We start from the raw sequence: 8,882 nt of genomic DNA, 5'->3' as shown, positions 1-8,882 counted from the left end.
TTTACTCCAGTTCGAGGTATTTGAGCAGTGGTGTAAGTATGGTGGTACGGTACGGTATGCTGTACCAGTAAGATATGTATAGCTGGTAGTTGTAGCAGAAAGACACAGGAGGAGCCCGCCACCAGCCTCATCCCCAGCCTTTCCACGCAGATGCATTTCCTGAGTCCTCCTGCCTGAGGTCTGTACAGCAACACTGCCAGAGGACAGGGGAGTGGGGGGGGGGGAGGAGGCGGAGTATGGTACAGCAGCTGTGCCAGAGGAGCTGCCAGTGTGGGGCTGCCTGGCGGCTCCATATTCTGCTCCTTTCCCCGCTGCGGTTCCAGAGAGCCCTGAGTTCCTGGGAATCACAACAGCAAAAGAAGCAGAACATGGGACTTCCAGGACCCACACTGGCAGCTCCTCTGGTGCGGCTATAGCACCCCCAGCCCTTCCACGCAACTGCATTGTCTGAATCCTCCAGCACGGTGGGAGGAAGACAGAGCCCATCCCCTCCTAGCTAATGTGGGACAGATGTGGATCATGGGAAGGGGACGGACGGGGAGACCATGGGGGCCCTGGGCTGGGGGCAGGGCAGGGAGGGGTCACTTGGGGAGATCACATGCCACCCCTTTGTGTCCCTCCCATGAGTGCAGCATACCAGCAAGACATGATTTCTACTTGCACCTCTGTATTTGAGATAGCAAAACAGGTGAAGATGGGAAAAACTAGCCTCTTAGGAGATACTGAATGCAGTACGCTTTGTGTCTGAAAATGACGTGGCGAGGCTGCCGCTGGTCCCTGAGAGTGGACACTGTTAAAAGGAAACAAGAAACTATCCAGGATCTCCTCTGACGTGAAAGCACGAGGGAAAGGAATGAAATAGGACCTCACGTCTGTGGGTTGTGCAGAGATTTTTTTCTTAGAAGCAACAGGCAAGGCAAAGGTGGTGAACTGAGCAAAGGCTGCATAACTCTTGTGCTGCGTGATAGTGTGACTGGTGAGAGAGAGAAGCTGTTACTGAGTAAGCTACAAAACCTTGAGCATCTGTGTCACTTGCAGCCCTGCCAGTTACTTGGGGACCCAAGAAGAGAGCCTGGATGCCATCTGACATAACGGATATATTTTTAATCTCATCTTTTTTATAGGAAAATTAGGCCACAAAGGCACAGTGATTTGCTGTTAGTAGACAGCACTCCTTGCCATCTGTCTGCCTATGTGTTTATCCCATGCTTGCTATTGTATACACTACCTCAGAGTTACTGCAATTTGGTTTGGCCTATTACAGAGAGAATGGCCACCTGCAAATCCAGCTCCATGTCCTGATGTCTCTGAGATTCAGGGTAGTTTGTGGTCAGAGAATGGGCATAGGGGCAGGAACTATGGGTATGATGGTGCTGCAGCACCTCTAGGTTTTACGTGGGGCTCTGCTCCCTGCCCCGCACGCAGGGTTCTGGCTCCCATCTCCACACCTGGGCTCCGCTCCTGGGCCCCCATGCAGTGTTATGGCCCCATGCCAGGAGGTCCCAGCTGCTGGCCCCGCGCCTGGGGTCTCAGGTGCTGGCCCCAGATTCAGCCCCCTTATCCCTATCCGATTCCCCTGCTCCTGTAGCGACAGCCCTCCTCCCAGCCCCAGCTCTGGGGGTCAGGGTGCAGACAGGGGTAAGGGACTGGCTTTTTGCACCCCAACTATTAAAAATGTTCCAGCACCACTGGGAGAGGGACCAGAACTAACTGAAACTAGAGAACCATTTTGAACTGCTATTTTTATTTGAACTGGAAACAAACCTGACCCATAATTTTGTCCTACCTACTGAATCAGAACTGAACTAGGGTGACCAGATAGCAAGTGTGAAAAATTGAGTTGGGAGCTGGGGGGGAGGGGAATAGGTGTGATGGGACCCCCAGAGGGAAGCTTGGGACTGTGGGATCACTGTGCCCCCTTAGCTCTCCAGCCTGGGCTGTCTCTTACAATGCTTTGCTAGTGACAAGCAGCAAATCCCTCCAGGCACTGTGATCACTTAGTCAACAACATGCAGGGACACACTCAGCTAAATTGCATGAATGCTCTCTATGCCATTCACGAAACATACCCAGGGAAAAATCAGTAAATCTCCCCTGTCCCGCAACCACACTCGCACTCCAAAGCGCTGCCACAGGAGCGCTCCTGCGGCAGCGCTGTAGAGCTGCAAATGTAGCCATACCCTTAGCCTGTAATCTGAGCAGATTCCCCAAGCTCTTCAGACATACTCCCTGGTTAAGATAAAAACATTAAAATAAGTTTATTAACTACAGAAAGATAGGTTTTAAGTGATAAGTGGTAGGCATAAAGGTGAGGAATAGTTACCTAAGAAATAAAAATAAACACATTCCACATCCTAAATGTTATCAAACTCAGTAAGTTTTAAATCAAGCAGCTTTTCTTGCTCCACTGGATATTGCAGGCAGGTTATGGTTCTTAATACACAGTCTGAATTCTCTGCTCAGCCTGAGACCAATCTCCCCAGTTCAAAGTCTTTGTCTTTCCAGTGTTCCTGTTGCCTTCAGTGCAGGTGGGGGAGGACAGAGGAGATTGTATGATGCCACCATCCAGTATTTTATATTCTCAATTCATGTCCCAGGGAAGATACTGGCCCAGGCATGTCCCGGTGGGCCTTGCTAAATTACAGAGTTGAGTAATCCCCATTGTGTGGTGTTTGCAGGACTGTGTTTTACTGAATTGTAAATCCCTTATTTACAGCTCCCCTGCTGGTGAATGGCTTGTGATGATCATTTAACGCTCACCTGAGTGTGGGTCCCCTCTTTTGTTGCCAGTGGGGAGCTAGCTGTAGGTGCCTCCCAGCCTCACAACATATTTCAATAACAACCACATGGCAAAATCTTATAACTTCCTACACACTACCGATATACATATTTTGACAGAACAAGGAGTTTCAGCAGCTCATGACCTCTCATATGATACCTTACAAGGCATGCTGTGTATGAAATACCACAGCCAGTTACAAATGATGAGTACTGGGGTTACAGGGTGCTATTTTAAGGTACAGTATGTCACAACAGGGTCCTATCAGGGGACAATAGGGTCCTATATAAGACAAAGCTCCTAATATCGGAACAGTCTCAATAATATCAGGACATCTGAAGGTTCAACAAATTACAAAATCTTGCTAAGAAGAAACACTAACAGAGCATGTTTGGGAAACAAAAAGGGGTGTGTTGTAAGATAAGATGTCAGTTAAAAATAACTGTGTAAAGCGTATTTTTATGGAGTTCAAGGGGTGTGGGGTTTCTCAAAAGGGCAGGAGGTTGCCCCCGTAGCATATGCACCAGTAGGTTACAGTTTGTCAACAATAACAAAAGGTATATGAATGGCCTGATCCTCTAACAAAGGCCCACCCACCTCACCCAGCCCTGGTGTTTGTGCGTGAGGGTTACAGGCTCCCTATGGACTGCTGCAAAGCAGCCCCAGAACCCCTCTTAAATAAACTATCTTCTGCTTCGGCCGTACCTTTTCATTTTCCACCCCAAGGCCCTCTGCATTAGGACTTAATCATAGCCCCTCTCATTTCAACAATGTCTCAGGTCTCTCATCTACTGTTTCATATTTAATGCTGTACATCATCTGGGGTTACAGTTTGCATAAAAGTATTTTATAAAAACAAAACAAAATATATTCTCTAGGGGCTTAGACAAGATAGTAATTATTGCTTTGCAGATCTTGCTATAAAGTATCTTTAAGCTTGTTTTTGTTAATATTTCTGATAGGCCGTAAAATGAGGGAGATAATACCTAATAAAGTGGGAAAGTGCTTCTGAATAATAAACGCTTGCCCATGCTAAAGCATAACAACTAATACAGACAGGCTGCCTGTAAAAGCGTTTCACTGAAAGAGTTATCAACATGCCCCCTAAAACTCAGGACAGCTTTCTTACCACCAGGGCCTAATCTCTGTGGCTCTGGCTTTTTAAAAAAATTGTTTGTCCTTGGTTTAAATTAAGAAAAAAAAACATTAAAAAAGAAGAAGAAAAAAAGCAGAGGAGGGGTGGGGTTGGGAGGGAGGAAGGCTCCTTATCTCTGGTTAAAAAAAAACAGCTAATTTTTTTACATAAGTTATTTTTTCTTCTGTTTTTTGTATAAATCCAAACTTTAAAAAGCAATCTTTTTTTTTATTAAAACACATATGTAAACTCCCCTCAATTGCCAATTTTCATATTCTTACCCAGTTGTTGTTTTGATACTTTAAAAACACTATTTTTAAAAGGACAGAATAGTATCTTAAACCTTTTTAGTTCACTAAACATCTACAAAATATCCCTAAGAGGTGCCTTGTTTTGTTACAGCTCAATCAATACTTCTTTTTCATAATAAACTTTACAAAAAGACATAATGCTTCAAATAGGTCTCACTGCATACAGAATATCCTTTAAAAAGTTCATGTTAAGTTACATCTCATACAATTCTGTATTTTCATGTTAAATGTTAAAAACTTTTATATAATAAAACACTGCATGTTTAGCAAGTGTTAAGAGCATGTGGGGGGGGGAGTCAGGGGGTGAGGTATTTTTTCAGATAGGCTATCTCTAAGCTTCAGGCAGTTACAAAGCAGTGGTTTTTGTCTTTTACAATCAATAAATGGAATAAAATTCTTGTTATAATTTTCATAAAGTATCTTTCAATGCAATCTCACAATTTTTTAAAACTTTAACAGTATTAAAAAAGTTAGGAAAGCAGTCTGTGTAAAAAAAACAAGCAAACTGAAGGAGTGACACCTAGAGACTTGCTAATACAGACTATAGTGCATGGAGCACTAGCTAGCCTAATTAGTCTTATCTGTTTTTAAAATGTAGAGAAAGCTCCAGTTCCAGTTCCAGCCTGTGTTGTATTATTTTAATAAAATCTATGGACCCAAAACAAACACAGGAGCTTGTACCTGTATCTCAGCACATTGGTTACAAACATTTAAAAACAAAAACATTCTGATAATGCAACAAAAAATTCATACCTAAACCTAAAAGCCCTAGGAAAATAAAAGCTTACTATAACTTTCATAGGAATTTGTTTAAAAGTGGGGAGGAAAATAAACTTCTCTCTAATCCATGGGATTACAGAATAAGGGGCATATAAACTATCTGTTACTAAGGTTCTGTGGTTTTCACTTCGGGGGTGTTTTCTGCATGCTCAATTTTTTTTAATTGAAACACTTGTAAAAATGTTAAATAAAGGGCTCTTTCTTCATATAGACTTGTCCTTTAAAGTATTTATTCCTTTACAAAACTTAATATAACTTTCACTTGTATTTGTTAAAAAGCAGGCAAAGAAACAGCCTTATTATCTCTAATCTATTGGTTTACAGAGGCTATTCTTGCTGCAAAAGCCTACTGTTTCAAAGTGTCCTGACTAAAAAAAAAATTACCAATGCGAGCCTAAAATCTAGGACAAAACTTTTTTATCATTATACATTACTTTTATAAACAGGTTTTCTGTGTGTTTAACCCTAGGTTGTTTTTGCAAACTTACATTTTTATTGAAACACTTATGCCAATGGAACTAAATAAAAAAAAATGTCTTCAGGTAGCCTGTTTTTCAAAGGGGTCTTCTTTTCTAATCCACTACCTTCAAAGGGCTGTTTCAAGTTGTTCTCCCTAAAAACATTGGGAAAAACTTTTAAAACCTTTTTCTTAGGCCATGTCTACATCTACAATTTTGCAGCGCTGGTTGTTACAGCTGTATTAGTACAGCTGTATAGGGCCAGCGCTGCAGAGTGGCCACACTTACAGCAACCAGCGCTGCAAGTGGTGTTAGATGTGGCCACACTGCAGCGCTGTTGGGCGGCTTCAAGGGGGGTTCCGGGAACGCGAGAGCAAACCGGGAAAGGAGACCAGCTTCGCCGTGGTTTGCTCTCGCATTCCCGGAGCCACCCAGCAAACCGCAGGGAAGGAGACCTGCTTGCTCGGGGTTCCGGGAACGAGAGAGCAAACCGGGAAAGGAGACCAGCTTCGCTGCGGTTTGCTCTCGCGTTCCCGGAGCCACCCAGCAAACCGCAGGGAAGGAGACCTGCTTGCTCGGGGTTCCGGGAACGAGAGAGCAAACCGGGAAAGGAGACCAGCTTGATTACCAGAGGCTTCCTCCTTCCACGGAGGTCAAGAAAAGCGCTGGTAAGTGTCTACATTGGATTACCAGCGCTGGATCACCAGCGCTGGATCCTCTACACCCGAGACAAAACGGGAGTATGGCCAGCGCTGCAAACAGGGAGTTGCAGCGCTGGTGGTGCCCTGCAGATGTGTACACCTTCAAAGTTGCAGCGCTGTAACTCCCTCACCAGCGCTGCAACTTTCTGATGTAGACAAGCCCTTAGTCAGGGTTTAGGCCAGAGGTGTTTCTGCATGCTTTTTTTTTTTTAATTGAAACACTCCTGTAAACAAAGGGCTGTGTCTTTAGGTAGGTTTGTCTTTTAAGTGTTTATTTAATAAGCTACAAAAGAGGGTTTTAGACATTACTTTAAAAAACACATTTTAAAATTGTTTATAGTATATGTTGGGCAGCTTTCCTTACAGTGTGGGAGAAAAAGAAGGTCCTGGTTATTTAGATAAGAGCAGAGCAGGGGCCTCTTTACTTGTTTTCTTTGGGGGGAAAAAAAGGCAGAAATCCTCTGGCTACATACTTTAACTTCTTTAAATGTTAATGGTTAAAAAATTTTTATTTTATGTAGTAAGCTTATTTACAGTTAAAGTTGCTATTCTTTCTAATACAAGTATTTGGCATAATTTTGTTTTAAAAACAGGCCTAGGGCCGCCTTCTCTCTGGTTACAGAGGCTGTTTTTGCTGACAGTTGCAAAAGCCTGCTGTTTTCACATTGCGCTTACTAAAAAATAACCACCTTAGCCTAAAACCTAGGAAAAAACTTTTTTATTACTTTTGTAAACAGGTTTTTAACCCTGAAGTGTTTCTGCAGACTTACATTTTATTAAAACACTTATGCCAAGGGTACCATATAAAGAAACGTGTCTTCAGCTAGCCTGTTTTTCAAAGGAGTCTTCTTCTTTTCTAATCCACTACCTTCAAAAAGCTGTTTCTAATGGTTCTCACTAAAAACCTTGAGGAAAAACTTTTTCTTAGTAAAGGTTTTGTGGGTTTAGGTCTGGGGTGCTATTGCCTGCTCTATTTTATTAAAACATATGCAAAAGGAAGTGTCTTCAGGTAGGATTGTTTTTTCATTTGTTTATTTAATAAGTTAAAAAGAGGAGGGTTTAGACATTTGTCATAAACAGATAGTTAAGGGTTAATGACTCTTTTACCTGTAAAGGGTTAACAAACAGGGAACCAAACACCTGACCAGGGGATCAATTAGGAGACAAGATACTTTCAAATCTCAGTGGAGGGAAGCCTTTGTTTGTGTTTTTTGGGTTTGGCTTTGTTCTCTCTGGGCTCTGAGAGTGACCACAGGTACCTACAGGCTCTCTGATCTTCTATTCCAATTTTGTAACTACAAAGGTAGAAAGGCGTTATAGTCTTTTTATTTATTTTTCTTTATTTGCAAATGTGTGTTTGGCTGGAAGTATTTTAAATTGTATTTCTGCTGGAGGAGGCTTTTTCTCCAGTTTCTAGAAGCTGACAGACCCTGTAATATTCCTTCTTGAATTTACAGTGATTTTCTTTTCTTTTTTTCTTTTATTAAAAGTTTTGCCTTTAAGACCTATCTGATTTTTTTTCCCCTTGTTGAGGCTCAAGGGAATTGAGTCTGTACTTAACAGAGAGGGAGATGGGTGGAATCCCTTTGTTTTAGATTCACGAAGTTTGAATCTGTGTTGCCTCTGGGTGAGGGGAAAAGATGGGGTGGGAGGTAACATTCCTCTCTGTGTGGTGATTCAAGGAGCTTGAATCAGGGTGATCTCCTAGTGTACCCAGGGCGGGAAAGAGCTGGGAGGAAGGGAAGTTGTGAGACTCAAGGAATTTGGGTCTTGGGGGTCCCCAGGGAAGGTTTTGGGGGAGACCAGAGTTTATCAGGCACTCTACTCTAAGTCCTGATTGGTGGCAGCACTACGGAATCTAAGCTGGTAATTAAGCTTAGAGGAATTCATGCTAGTACCCATATTTTGGATGCTAAGGTTCAGAATTGGGAATTATACTATGACAACATTACTTTAAAAAACACATTTTAAAATTTGTTTATAGTATGTGTTGGTCAGCTTTTGTTACAGGGTCCTCGTTGTTTAGATAAGAACAAAGCAGGGGGGCTTTTCCTGAAAAAAACACAAAGGGCCTCTAGCTACATACTTTAGCTTTTTAAAACATTTATTGTAAAAAGTTTTTATTTTATATAGTAAGCTTATTTACAGTTAAAGTTACTATTCTTTTTAGTACAAGTTTTTGGTATAATTTTGTTTTAAAAGCAGGCCTAGGGCTTTCTTGTTATGTTCTGGCCTTCTTATCTCTAATCACAGAGGTTGTTTTTGCTAACAATGGCTTTGCTGAAAAAGCCTGTTGTTTCATATTGGACTTACTAAAAAATAACCACGTTAGTCTAAAACCTAGGGAAAAACGTTATGACTATACATTACTTTTATAAACAGGCTTTCTGTTTTTAACCCTGGACTGTTTCTGCAAACTAACATGTTATTAAAACACTTATACAAAGGAATGTGTCTTCAGATAGGCTTGTCTTTTCAAGTGTTTATTCCTTTCCAAAACTTTCACCTCTATTTGTTAAGAAAAAAAAAGGGGGGGGGGATGGACAACAAACTTCTTCTCTCTGATCCAGTGTTTTACAAAATAAGGAAAATATAAACTGTCACTAAAAACCTGTGGCTTTAAACCTGAGGTGCTTCTGCATGATTTTTTATTGAAACACATGCAAAAGGGATGTGTCTACAGGAAAACTTTTAAAAATTGTCTGTTACTAAAAGCTT

The sequence above is a fragment of the Gopherus evgoodei genome, chromosome 1, assembly GCF_007399415.2.
Source record: "Gopherus evgoodei ecotype Sinaloan lineage chromosome 1, rGopEvg1_v1.p, whole genome shotgun sequence".
Lineage (NCBI taxonomy): Eukaryota > Metazoa > Chordata > Testudines > Testudinidae > Gopherus > Gopherus evgoodei.
This window is presented reverse-complemented; position numbering follows the sequence as displayed.